The sequence below is a fragment of the Limulus polyphemus genome, unplaced genomic scaffold, assembly GCF_000517525.1.
Source record: "Limulus polyphemus unplaced genomic scaffold, Limulus_polyphemus-2.1.2 Scaffold315, whole genome shotgun sequence".
Taxonomy (NCBI): domain Eukaryota; kingdom Metazoa; phylum Arthropoda; class Merostomata; order Xiphosura; family Limulidae; genus Limulus; species Limulus polyphemus.
The window spans coordinates 87,176-100,784 of record NW_013665925.1 but is presented as its reverse complement, the minus strand read 5'-3'; the positions used below and the strand labels follow the sequence as shown (position 1 = coordinate 100,784).

Sequence of the window (13,609 nt, the reverse complement as noted above, 5' to 3'; positions counted from 1 at the left end):
ATTCAGAAACGATTTAAGTTTAAAACTGAATCGATATTTTTACTTTCAAGATACATTTTATGCACTTGGCTCTGGGCTTGGTGATCCCACACCAAGTCTTTACGTCACGCTTATTATATGAACACTCACAACACTCGTAAGGTTTCACGACACCCCCTCACTGCCCCCATGCACCCCGTCACTAAACTCGTAATGTGCAGAGAGTAATCGATCTATTCTATCTGGATAAATGAATTTTGGCTTTTATGACTCCTCCTATTTCGAAAAATCAAGCGTGACATGACACACATTAGCTTTTATATAGGTTAGATCAGTGTTTCTTAACCTTTTTTTGCTCGTGGCTCCCTTTTGAGTTTATCTCTGTGGCCCCACCCTTCGTAGACGCTGTTACTTAGGGAAGAAGTTACTTTATTTCCACACTGTTGATTTATAATATATTTATATTACTTTTATAGTACCGTATTCTTTTTAAATATTTTGTTTATAACATATTGTTTACTTATACAAGTAAAAATATTCTGTTAATCTTTGACATTTTATTCAGTGTGATCCTTGGGCCTGATGAACACTTGAAAGTTTTTGAATGTCCGGTTACAGTGTGGTCAGTGACAAGCAAAGATCTCCTCTCTTCACAACATCAAGGCGGTTACATATTTTTGATAGCAAATAAGTCACCCGACTAAAACCAGATAAGATGTGGGAAAAGCTATAAAATACAACTTTGCCTTCTCCTAGAGCTGTGGAAACTTATTAGCTATTTCACTATTTATCCAGAAATAATGTTTGTCACGTTTGAATCTAGCTTGGGCTGTTTTATCACTCTGCAGTTCGATGAGACATTCTTGTAATGCAATGTCAACATCAACCGCATTCACCCCAAATGGATCCACCACCCAATCCGTAATTTTGATTGTTACTCGAGTACTAGTCGCGTCTGGTAACTTGACTTCTGAGCTGTGGGGGATACGGGAAGAAGGGAACCTTTGATTCAATTTTAAATATTTTATTCGGGCAGTGAAGTTTCGGTGGCCCACTCAAAATTTACTGTGGCCCCCTAATTTTCCGTCAGTCTCGTGTCGCCCCTTAGAAACATGGCGTGGCCCCCTGGGGGGCCATATGGCCCACGTTGAGAACCACTGGGTTAGATGAACCATCGAAGACCACACTTCCTGGAACGTACTTTGCATTCTATTTTCAGGTGTCACGATTAGCTTTCATTAAGTGTGGTGAAAATTTCCAACGACAAATCGAAAAAAAATCATTATCACATGTCAGATATTATGCCTATTCTATGATTTTAAACTTGCTAACTCGACTCCATGATACAAAATATCAGACAGTAGTCATACCCAAACTCTGAAACAAAGTAAAAACAAAAAAAAACGTTCAAACAAGTTTCAATCTGTGCTAAAAGAGTACAGATTATCTCAAAATGGCTCCGATGATGATATGTTTTATACATCATAAGCTTATTTGTATTTTTCAGCCCGCTTTTGGATTCGAAAAGCATGGGCGTAAGCTAGGGATAAGAGGGGAGGGGGGCAAAGTTATACACCCGTATAGTTCCTAGCGTAAGACAGATGCAAGCCAAAAATTACCCAGCAAATATCATTACTGTAATTTAAATGTCACAAATGAATATGTTAAATTCTTCAATTAAAAGTAAAATTAATCATCGAAAAATTAGAGCAAAACTTGTCTTGCGTATAAAATCAGCAGTTGTTTTTTTCTATTTCATTAAAATAGAAAAAATAAACCATATTTGATATCATATTCATTAATCTTACAAACGTGTGTAAACTAATGTCAGAAATATTTTACAAAAAAGTAGTAAACAAAAGGGTTACAAGTGTTAACTGTTATGATTATTCAGAGAATCAAATTATTTGCAAATCTATTTTACGTGAAAAACATAAAAGCTTTGACCACCAATTATTTTAACTTTAAGGGTTAATGTTAACATGGTTATATACTAGTACACAGCAGTGATATATTAGTTTCAAAAATAATTTCAGTTTTGATTTCGTTCTGCTTGTTAATAGTAGTTTTAGTTTTGGTGTTTATGTATTTTTAGTTTTAGTTTCTATTTCGTTTTGCTTCTTAGTAATAGTTTCCGTTTTAATTACTCTGACAATTTACATCTTGTACTGTGAACAATATATTAATTAAATGAAAAGTAATAAAAATTTAATTTGTCGTTAGTTCCTTTCTTTGATAAAACGCAAGCTTACAAATGTACTAGTTAGCTATATTCCAGAGTCCAGACCATAACCACAACACTGATTATAGTTACTAGTGGCCAGACAGCTGAGATAAATATTTAAACTTACAATATACAACTTACAAAACAATTTTGAAAAATAACTTATAGTTACTAGTTCTCCATTATGATTGTGAGTACGTGACAAAAAGACGTACTCTGTGCTGACAGTTATGCCTTGTAATAAACTCGGTAACATTCACAGACTGACCCTTATTGCTCTTTCCAATACCATAAGAAAATCTAAAGCACTTGCCTTTGAAAGAAAATTAGTTGAAAGTTTTGAGATTTTTAATCTTTGTTCGTCATCATCTTGAAGAAACAGTTTTCGTTTCATTTAAGTAATACCTTTTCGTTTTCGTTAACGAAAATATCGCTGGTACACAGAACTTATTGTTAATTTAATAATTCGTTTCAGCTCACATTAACAATTTTAACTGGTAGTGGTAAGGGTAATCTAAAAATAACATCGCCCGGCTTTGCTTAGTTTTATAATTTTACAGAAGGGCCTCATGCACTTCTCTAAAGTAAAATACACTTACTGGCTTAGTATTTTACAGTTTAGTTTTATCATTAGACATTGAGTATAGTCAGGTCTATACTGTCTATCTCAATACTTTCTGAAACCTTTATTCAAAATAATAATAAAATATTCGTAACTGGATCGTTTTTCCAACAATTTTTGTTTTGCAATGATTTCTTCAAGTCCCAATAATAAATTATCATATAAAACCCTGTGTATACATATACATACAGAATAGCAGCCAGTTTAAATCATAAAAATACCCTAAGAATATACTTTGTTATGAGATTATAATAATATATTAATAATTTTGAGAAATTCTATAAATTGTAATACGTGTTAAGTCTGAGGCCTACGTTTATTCGATTAGAATTATAAAGATGTAACACGTTTACTAAGCATTATCGCTTTTATTTTCTCTTTTTTGAAAAGATAATAGATTAGTCTTATTCCCTCAAAATTAATAAGACAAAATGAAAGTCCCTTTTTAATATCTATTAATATTATTCATGTATCTTGAAAGTTGAAACAATGGAAATATCAAAATTGTGCTTAAACTCTAACTTCAGTTATTGTTAATGTTAGGTCAGCCATGATAATAAGTACGTCACTTACTTGCTACTACTAACACTATTAGTATTACAAACGAATTTCAAAATCTGTTTCCAGAAATTAGGTCACACTGTCTACTAGTACTAGTGTTTTTTCATTATTAGTATATTACTATTTCAATATTTATATACTCTGACGAAACCTACCTTTCTAGAACATTGCTGTTATGTATAACATAAAAACGTTATCATTGGCTTGCAAACAACGAAATCTTTACTGGCGTAATACTATCGTACGTATTTCTAGCAAATAAACAAAGCTTGAGATCAGAATAACAAGGCTCGTGACGTGACGTTACAACCTATCGCCTAAGCACTCTTCGAATACTAACACATACGTCAACTAAATATTCACATGATAATTGGCAAAGCCCGATCCTTAACATATCCCAACGTTTTGAAAAAAGCACCACCAATATTAATGTAGGCTATTCACTCTCTCACAGAAACCTTCTTCCTTCACTGAACTTTCCGATCGACAACACCAGTTTCTAATAAGCGTAAGATAGAGAAAGGCGCTAACAGTAAGAGTATAACTATAAGTTAGGTAACGCCATATCGATCTTCCACAGATAAAAAAAAACAACACAAATTTATAGGTATTCCTCAGAGAATATATTCCTTTCGAAAAGCAGTATGCTATTTCTTATGTTGTTGTTGAAAGTAAGCCTCTACCATATGATAAGAAATAGAACATACTACTCTCAACTCACGCCCTTTCAGTTCTAACTCTAATATACGACTGCGCTAAAACTAGACTGTTGGCCTACTGTCCCCAGTCGACTCCCGTCATTACGGGTTTTACAGAAGTGCGTGGCTCTGAGACGAGTATACTGTAGCATAGGGTAAGTAACTATCGATGGAAGATCGTGGGATGGGTGCGCATAATATCGTATTTGCAAACCTTGCTGACGGTCTCAACCTTTTCTCTGCGATATCCAGTGGTATTAGCAAGCCAGACACCACATGCACTTTCACCGTGATATTTCTATCCAAATTATTTCCAGCTTTCTAGCTGGCCATGCAGCGACTTCGTTGAGTGTGAAGGAAGTTTCATCAACAGAGGGCTTGCTTTCTGTATCGAAATGAAGACTGAATAGCACCACATGTGTTTCTGAAGATTGTTTCTGTTGGAAAAATGTTAGCGGAGTATTGTTATTCACAAACTCGAACTATTTTCACCGATACTGTGTCACTCTAATCGAAAATAATGCCTGGTTGCACGCTGGTACAATCGTCTGAACTTGGAAACGTTCCTTCGACATGCTTACTCCACTAACCGTAATAAACAACTCTCTACTATTAATCAGTAAAATAAGATCACTGACGTCATTTAACGAGCCTGGCGTACCTACCCCAAGTGGCCGAAACATTCCCCATATTTTATGTTTGGAGTACTATACCTGTACGTGTCATACATTTTTATACTCGTGTTTATAAACCATTAAGATGAGATAATTAATCTCGATATCAAATCTTGTGTTCATCTAATAATATTGTCGTAAACTACAATGTTGAGCGTAGTAATACAGTTAAAGTAAGCAGTATGTGGTGAGGATGACCTAATCTCATGAAAGCACAAAACAATCAAGTTCCAGTTTACGCTTAGTAGCCTAAAAATGACGTATCCTTGTTGCTATTGGTGCGTAGAAATATAAGCATTTACACAGAATGCCAGTTCATTAGCGATACTCGATAGAAAAAAAAAGAAAAATCTAGACAAAAGTGGAATTCAGAAAGATGATAAGTAAAGTTTATTCGTGTTTTTCCTCAACAAGAAATATATTTTTTTGTTCCACAACCTAGTACAGTTACATTTTGTCAATGTAATTTTCCATAGTAATGTTGTTTCTTAATTATACGAAAACACGGTCTTGAAAGCCCTGTATGTATGATAATAATTCCTCAGAATTTGTATATAATCCAGTTTTATTTCGTATTCAATGAGAGCACGAGACATTATCTACATACACACGGTACTCATCGGGTATATGTATGATATACACTACATATATATATGTTTCTATGAAGGATATTAGAAGCTGCCATTAATAAACATGAAAATGAAACTTAATCAACACCTGTCAGGCATTTCTTTCTGTAACGATTAGTTTAGAATATAACAAACTTGTGTAAAGGCATTTATTACTACATATTCATGTGGGTGTAGTAACACGTATGTATATAATTCATAAACAATTATAAATTCCAAAATAAAAGAGATGCTACTTTCAGCAGAAATGTGTTTACAAAAACCAAATTTCTTGCTGTTCAAAACTGTTCGTATGTTCTGGAAATGTACCTAAGGAGCTAACTGTAAAGGTTTCAAAGATTACGACTGGAAGCAGGTTCAGCATCAAGAGGGGGGGGGGATATTTGATTATAGCAAGTTTCCCTATTTGCAAGCGGAGTAGCAAATCGGGAAGCTGCGAAAGCAGTTTGGGTTATTTGAAGAGAAATGATATATTACAATCGAGGTTATAGAATATTCTTTATTATGCTATTTATATCATACATGTTTATATATCCACACGTAAGAGACAATGTGATTAGACTCGTCTCTTTTTACAGATACGTTCGTAGCATCTTTCTGAAGAAATGTGTTATTTGATATTTTGAACCAGAACGTAACGCGCCCACAACAGAAAATGCAAAGCCTGTTGAACGGCATATCGCGTATTCTGACCTTGTTGGACCTTGAGAACCGCAGCCCTGCACGCTAACTTCAATGTGACGCGCGACCCAAGTGAAATAAAATGTTCAAGCCAACTATTAAAATATCTGTGTTTATTATATTTTGTTTTAAACTATCCAAAGCTGTACAGTTTTGGCAAAAGAGTTAATAATACAAAAGATTCAATTTCAATTTACTTTGTATTAAGTTATAATTGTTAAATTTGAATATTTTACAATATTTTCAATGAATATTTATTACGTCAATATGGAACACTTATAGGCAAAGTAAACTGATTTATTAACGACAAAGTATTAAAATAAATCTTGAATGTTTATTTGCAAATGAATATAATAAAGATCTGTTTTAGCAAAAAACTACAAATAAGCCAGCTGCACTCTGTCCATCACGTGAAATTGAATCACGGGTTTTAGCATTGTAAGTCCACAAACTTATCCCTGACCCACTGAGGTCTGCCTTAAAGCAATGTGTTTGTGTGAATACATGAAGGCTTGTCGTGATCTGGGGGGTTACCATGTAGCACTGTGAATCCGGGCATCTATGGTTCGCGTCCCGTTGTCGCAAAAAACAAATTGTTCCCCGACACTTTGAGTGCGTGATTTTGTTATAAAAGAAAGATGGTCAAACCCCACTATTTGATTGGAATAGCCAAATAATGATAGGTGTTGTTGATTAACTGCCTTCCCTGTAGTCTATCGGTTCAAAATTCGGGGTGATGGGGGAGGCAGCTAGCGCAGATAGCCCTTATGTAGCTTTGCGTGAATATCCAAATTAACCTCTTGTATAAATACGCGTGCCCCCCAATGGCACAGCGGTACGTCTGCGGACTTACAACGCTAGAATCCGGGTTTCGATACCCGTGTTGGGCAGAGCGCAGATAGCCTATTGTGTAGCTTTATGCTTAATTACATACAAACAAAAATAAATACTTGTATGTATGAGAAAGGTTAATAACGTTTGAAACGAATGATTTTTTGCTTATGCTGATACAGTGGCGTGGCGTCGTAGATGTAGATGCGAGCCCTGGCGTCATGGGCGATAGTTTTAGCAGCTATATAATTGATTTGTGGCGATTTCCCGACTAATCGACAACTGAAATCTGTCAAGAGAGCTTAATGTCTCGGAAATTCTGACACAGCCATTTCTGAGGAATGACACTGTATAAAGGAATAACAAAGAGATGCAAAGCTCGGATAGAATTTTTCCAAGACCATTCTTAGTGATACTGTGGTCATAGCATTGACTGAGAAGGAAGAGGGACACACTGAAAAAAAGGATCGAAACAGCATTCCACAATATGCAGGACTACGATTTCGAAAGTTTGCAGATTGATCCTTAAGGAACCCCCTTCCCCACCAAGAAAGTGTTTGTACTTATCCTCAAGCGTGCACAGTATAATTCAAAAATACCTAGTCCTTGTAAAGACACATAAACCACCGATATATAAGCTTCTCCATTGTCTGGGTTTTTGTTAATACACAATGGAATATCTGTTGTTTGCCCACCACAGGTATCGAAACCTAACTTTTAGCATCGTAAGCCTACAGACTTACCGCTGAGCCACTATGGGGGATGGGGGGCAGCTTCAGCATAGACACATGAAAACGACAAACTGTAAAAAAAAACTGTAATTAATAAAAAAAATACTTTGCATGAAAGGTATGGAGGTTTCTTTAAGTCTTGGTATAAACGACAAGAAATATAATTTTTGTTACTGTACACAAGGAGGTAAGGACTTTTCAGTGTTACTGTCCAAAAAGAGACGTTAGACTTTTCAACATAATACAGAGAATACACAGGAAGTTATCGACATCTTTTTGTGGTTCAGCGTTTTTCTCACATAATGGGAAAAGCAAACTTCACAAAGTGCTGCACGGTAAAACAAAGGTGAACTGTAGTTACTGTCAGAAAAACAAAGGTGAACTGTAGTTACTGTCACGTAAAACAAAAATGAACTGTAGTTACTGTCAGAAAAACAAAGGTGAACTGTTGTTGCCGTCAGGAAAAACAAAGGTAAATTCTAGTTACTGTCAGGTAAAAGAAAGGTGAACTGTAATTGCTGTCAGGAAAACAAAGGTAAATTCTAGTTACTGTCAGGTAAAAGAAAGGTGAACTGTAGTTACTCTCAGGAAAACAAAGGTAAATTCTAGTTACTGTCAGGTAAAAGAAAGGTGAACTGTAGTTACTGTCAGGTAAAAGAAAGGTGAACTGTAGTTATTGTCAGGTAAACAAAGGTGAACTGTAGTTGCTGTCAGGAAAAACAAAGGTAAATTCTAGTTACTGTCAGGTAAAACAAAGGTGAACTCTAGATACTGTTAGTAGAATGCATTGACACCATTTATTCGAGATAAAATTCCTCTATTGTGTGGTCAGATGTACATCGGGATAAACTGAAACCCACAGCAGCATTTCTGCGAACCTTGGATAGTGAAACTTGTTTATTATAATATAACTTTCTCAAACATATTTCGTACCTATGGAATTCTGTGTATTTGGTTTGCTAAAAAGTATTAATGGAGGTTTTGTAGACAGTCAGTCAAGATGTGTAGTCGAAAACTGACCTCTCATCCTTCACAAATGCTTGATGCAATGGAAATTACGATGTTGGTCAATAGTGCGTAACCACGGCCATCAAGCTGAGCACGATTGATGGTGTAAAAAGTAGTTCCAAGAGCAGCACGAGGTTTGGAATATCGTTCTTGTAATTGTTCTACACACATGCACATACACACGCATACAGGGTGATCCCAAAGTAAGAATTCCCAGAGTAGTATACTAATACATTGTAATTTTTACCTGTTTCAGATTCATTTATGTATGTTAACCATTGCAAACAGACTGATAAAAGACCAACGAGTTGTAGAGCTGCTGTTATCTACATAGAAGAGGTTTAAATGTTAAGAAACTGACTTTCTGGCCATCCTGTATGGATATGTGTATGAGTTATTTGTGTGTTATCCCATCATTCATTCAACATAGTGAGTATACGTATCTCATACAAATCAAATGGGCAACATTGCTACGCTATAACAGTAATCAGACAAGGATACATGTACTATGCCATACATATTTATACAGAACAGCAATAACACGTGGAACAATCACTTACTCGTAAACAAATATACTCATATACATATTGTTGTAGGATATGTTTTTAACATATTAATTTAGAAGTTATATATTGTTTGGTAGAGGGAGTTTTGGCATGACATAGTAATGACGTTTTATGCCTATGAATTTCTTAAATGTCTATATTTAATGTAAAGTCTCGAATTTGCGAAAGTTTTTTTTTATGGGGGGGGGGGAATATTGTATGAAAATACTTGAATGAACGAGTTAATCAGTCAGTCAGTTGATTAGTTACCGTGTCATTGATTGACTACTGAGTGTAATAGTCAGCTAGTTTGAGTTCTGTCATTGATAGGAAAGGAAATTTGATATGTCTATCAACGAACCTAACCTGTAGAACTTGTAAGTTACAGTCAAAGAAATAAATCGCTTTCGTTGTCGTTAAGTGCACTGGACTTTGCATAATTTTTTTACCGAATAATCAAAAAGAACTCGCCCAACGATAGAAACCACTGTAACAATTTTTTAATTGTATAGGATAGACAACTGATTTTCTCTGTTAAAGCATACAAACATTAAAGTGTTTCAGGTAACAGAAGTAAATGGTAACTTAACTTACTTAATGCGGATAGTTAATTCGCTTACAAATGCCAGTGTCTCTTATTATAACGTGTTATTTGTATAATTCATGACTAAAGTCGACTTCTAAACAATACTCCTTTCTGCATTATAATAGATAACAGTTGGTAAATTAAAAATAATCCAAAAAAGAAATAGCGGAAACAAACATATAATAGATATCTGTGTTTAACGAGTTCTTCTGTAGAGCCCCCCAGTGGCACAGCGGTATGTCTGCGGACTTACAACGCTAGAAACCAGGTTTCGATACCCGTGGTGGGCAGAGCACAGATAGCCCATTGTGTAGCTTTGTGCATAATTAAAAACAAACAAAACAAACATCTTCTGTAGAAAACTAACGTCGGCGAAATTTATGATAAAGTTTAAAGGAGAAATTCTACAGTATGACTAAATATAACTAGGATTCTGATGTATCATAAACATAAAGTTGCTTTCTTTTAATTAGTACAGGAACGATGACAGCAGTAATTCCCAAGATGAAATAAACCTTTCTGGAATGGAACTGGAATTTTTCAACTTGAACGGCACCTTATGAGCCACATCCGGGACCTCTAGGTTTCATGGAAGGCAACTAGCCAGCACACCAGCTGTTACAAGTGTTTTATTTGGCTATTCGAAACAAATAACCGGGTTAATGCTACTTTTGTAACGGCTGAAATTCGGAACGTGTCCAATTGCATCACGTCTCGAACCCTTGACCCTTTATCGGCCTATTCTTTTGATCCACGATTTATTCCAGAAGTTCTCAAACTATTAAAGTCCCTGAGGACTCCTTTTAATTTGAATTTTTTTCGCGGATACCACCAAATCTATATGTGTTTTTTAAAAATTAAATGTTTTAATTCATATAAATTTAATTTTTCATTCTATAAAATATTTAATGAAATTTCGGGTTTGACTCGCTGGAGCACCCTCTGCACCCAGTTTGAGAGACGCTAATAATTCCACTGCCATATACCATTGTATTTGCAGTGAGCTATATGAATAGAGAATACTGTCAGAAAATACTTTTTTTTTTATCTATACGTATTCTATAGTCCTATTACTTTTGCTCCACCCTGTACAGACAACACTTATTTCTCCCACACTGTTGAAAAGAAGATTGAATTAATCCTCTCACATTCGAGAGGGTCCTTATTTTCTTTAATTAATAACGTAATTAGATAACAAAACTTCTCTATAGTTTTCAGTTAAGACAAGAGATTAAAAAACGGAAAGCGAACTGTGTTTTCTTCATGTTCAACAAACACGCATGTTGATTAACGAGTACGTAAATAGCAGAATTTACCTTCATGAGACGATAAATATATAGTTACAATTCGTTTTGTAATTATTCGCATTCACAGCCCGTTGTGCTTCAAGTGACTTCTCGACGGTGTATTTTAATTATTACTTCAAAAATACAAGGTGCAACGCTTGGAGTACTTTATCTATAATCAGTGATTTCGAGCCATAGGGGTACGCCCCTCCCTATATTTTGAGGCCCGATTTGAAAGTTCGAATTAGTTTTTTGATGTCGATATATTGTCGTTATTTTTGTGGGGATTGGACTTTTATACAGTAAATTTTCAACCTCTTCTAAATTAACTTCAATGCAGTCGCTGTAATGTACGTTTTAAGAGTATTTGCTTTTTAATTATGGGAAATACTTAAAACAACGTATTTGTTGAACGAGGCCTTTCAATCTCACTTATGAGGTCTTCGTCAGGCGCGAGACAATTTGAATATGAACATTACGTTAACCTCTACAATGTGAAGCCCACCTGGTGGCTCAGCGGTAAATCTGAGGGCTTAATACGTTAAAAAAAAGGCGGGTTTTGATACCTGCAGTGGGCAGAGCACAGATAGTTCATTGTGTAACTTTGCGCTTAACGACAAAAAAACAACAATGTAGAACATTTTCGTTATAATTTACCCTTGTTGGTTAGAATATTTAATATATCTACTTTTATTTAACATCTTTTTATTATTTCTAATTTTATTTTTAATGTTTGTTATTTTGCAGTAATTACCAATCTATATAGTACTAATTTTAATTTTATCATCTTTTATTATAAACATTATTTCACATTTTTAGTTTAGTTATTTAGGACTAACTTTAATCCACTAGGATTTCCGAACCAAGTACAGCTTTTACCACAGTATGATAGTTGTTACCTTAACACTGGTCTTAACAAGTTAACATTTTATTATTGTGTGGACAAACGTTATTGGTTAGAATATTTGGATGCCTGACGTCCCGGTCTAGAATATTTTCCAAGGACGAGACGTTTTGTTATTGTTAACTTGACAATAATGCAAAGAAAGTGCCAACGTGTTTGCCCCCCAAGTGGCACAGCGGTATGTCTGCGGACTTACAACTCTAGAATCCGGGTTTCGATACCCGTGGTGAGCAGAGCTCAGATAGCTCATTGTGCAGCTTTGTGCTTAATTACAAACAAACAGACCAACGTGTTTTTTTTTTAATACATATACTTCTGATATATTCTGAAGTTAATGTGGCAGGACGTCATAACTTCTAAATTCAGAAAAAAACAGGCTAGTTTCTAACAGGGTGATTAACTTATGGAACAACTTGCCATCGGCAGTATAGTGAAGGTCAGCTCTTTAGAGGAGTTGAAGAGGAGCGGGAAATCAATGATTTCCTGAAAAGTAAAGGGTGGGTTTAAATGTTTACATTTCTCAAGGATAGGAGCGAAAAGACAACCTTGAAGACCCCAGATGGTTCCCTGCTGTCCATATTGTTATACCCCTTGTGTTGAGAAATACTGCATTGTTATGACCAAAAATTACTTAAAAATAAATTCTAATGAAAGAGAAACTGGTCTTACTAGCTAAACGGATGTTTTGTCTGTATTTACTTAGTATAATAAAAGCATGCTGACTAGTGTTGAACTGAAACAACGTACAATACGATGCACAATATGAGTAACTAATGACAATTCCACTTTGATTGGTTGAATATATATATATATATATAAGGTCTAAACTACTCAATCGACGTAAGTAACCTAGGATCAAATAAATGTTCGTTGTAGTATCGAATTCTTTGAGGTTTGATACACCACGTATTTACCTTTCATTATAACAATGTATGTTAGTGTGTAATAGATTGAATAATATCTTAATGTATATTTTCTGCCCCCTATCTCTACTCCTCCGAAGCTCTTATGTGCTTTGTTGCCTTGTTACGTATTAGAATTTCGAATGGTCCGAAGCCGAGTTAACTGATAATTTAAATTGAGTAGTCAAATTGTACTTTGGATTTAGTATTTAAATATACGCCGATATATTAATCAATTTAAGATATTTGCCAACGAGATTGATACACACTGTTTTCGTTTTTAACACAAATACGTTTTAATATACACACACAACAATACAATTTACAATAACAAATATTACAAATAGTTATTACAAACAATGATTTATAAACAGAAGTTTCAAAAACTTACAAACGATATAAAGTTTTCTTTCTAGTCTGGAACCTCCTTGATATCTTATCGAGGGTTTACGATGAGCGAGTTAATTTCAAGTCGGTGTAGATACGATTCGCCGGGAAGCTAGCTAGCTTTGTGTCCTTGGCCACACACGCTAAGTTTCCACCCTTAAAGTAAGGTAATGTTTTAGTAAAAATACTAATGTCCGATGAGAATCCGCTGAAGTTGTAATGTTCGAATTTTGTAAATGCTCCTTGTCAAATATCTTAAGTTTTTCGATTAATAAGCGTTATAAAAATCACAGTTATAGCTTTCGAAGTTTATAGCACACTGATTACAGCGTACAACTAATAGACAATGGTTCTTTGCGCG

At 34.9% G+C, this 13,609-nt stretch overlaps 1 protein-coding gene across 2 annotated transcripts in view; it reads right to left on the bottom strand.

Moving 5' to 3' along the window:
• The window catches only part of LOC106457306, a 96,612-nt gene extending 91,953 nt beyond the window's left edge, over nt 1–4,659 (bottom strand). For both annotated transcript variants that reach the window (XM_022383176.1, XM_022383177.1), the window contains exon 1: nt 3,542–4,659. The gene's annotated coding sequence lies outside the window, so the exon portion shown is untranslated. The remainder of the gene's footprint in view (nt 1–3,541) is intronic.
• Between the last annotated feature and the right edge of the window lie 8,950 nt (nt 4,660–13,609).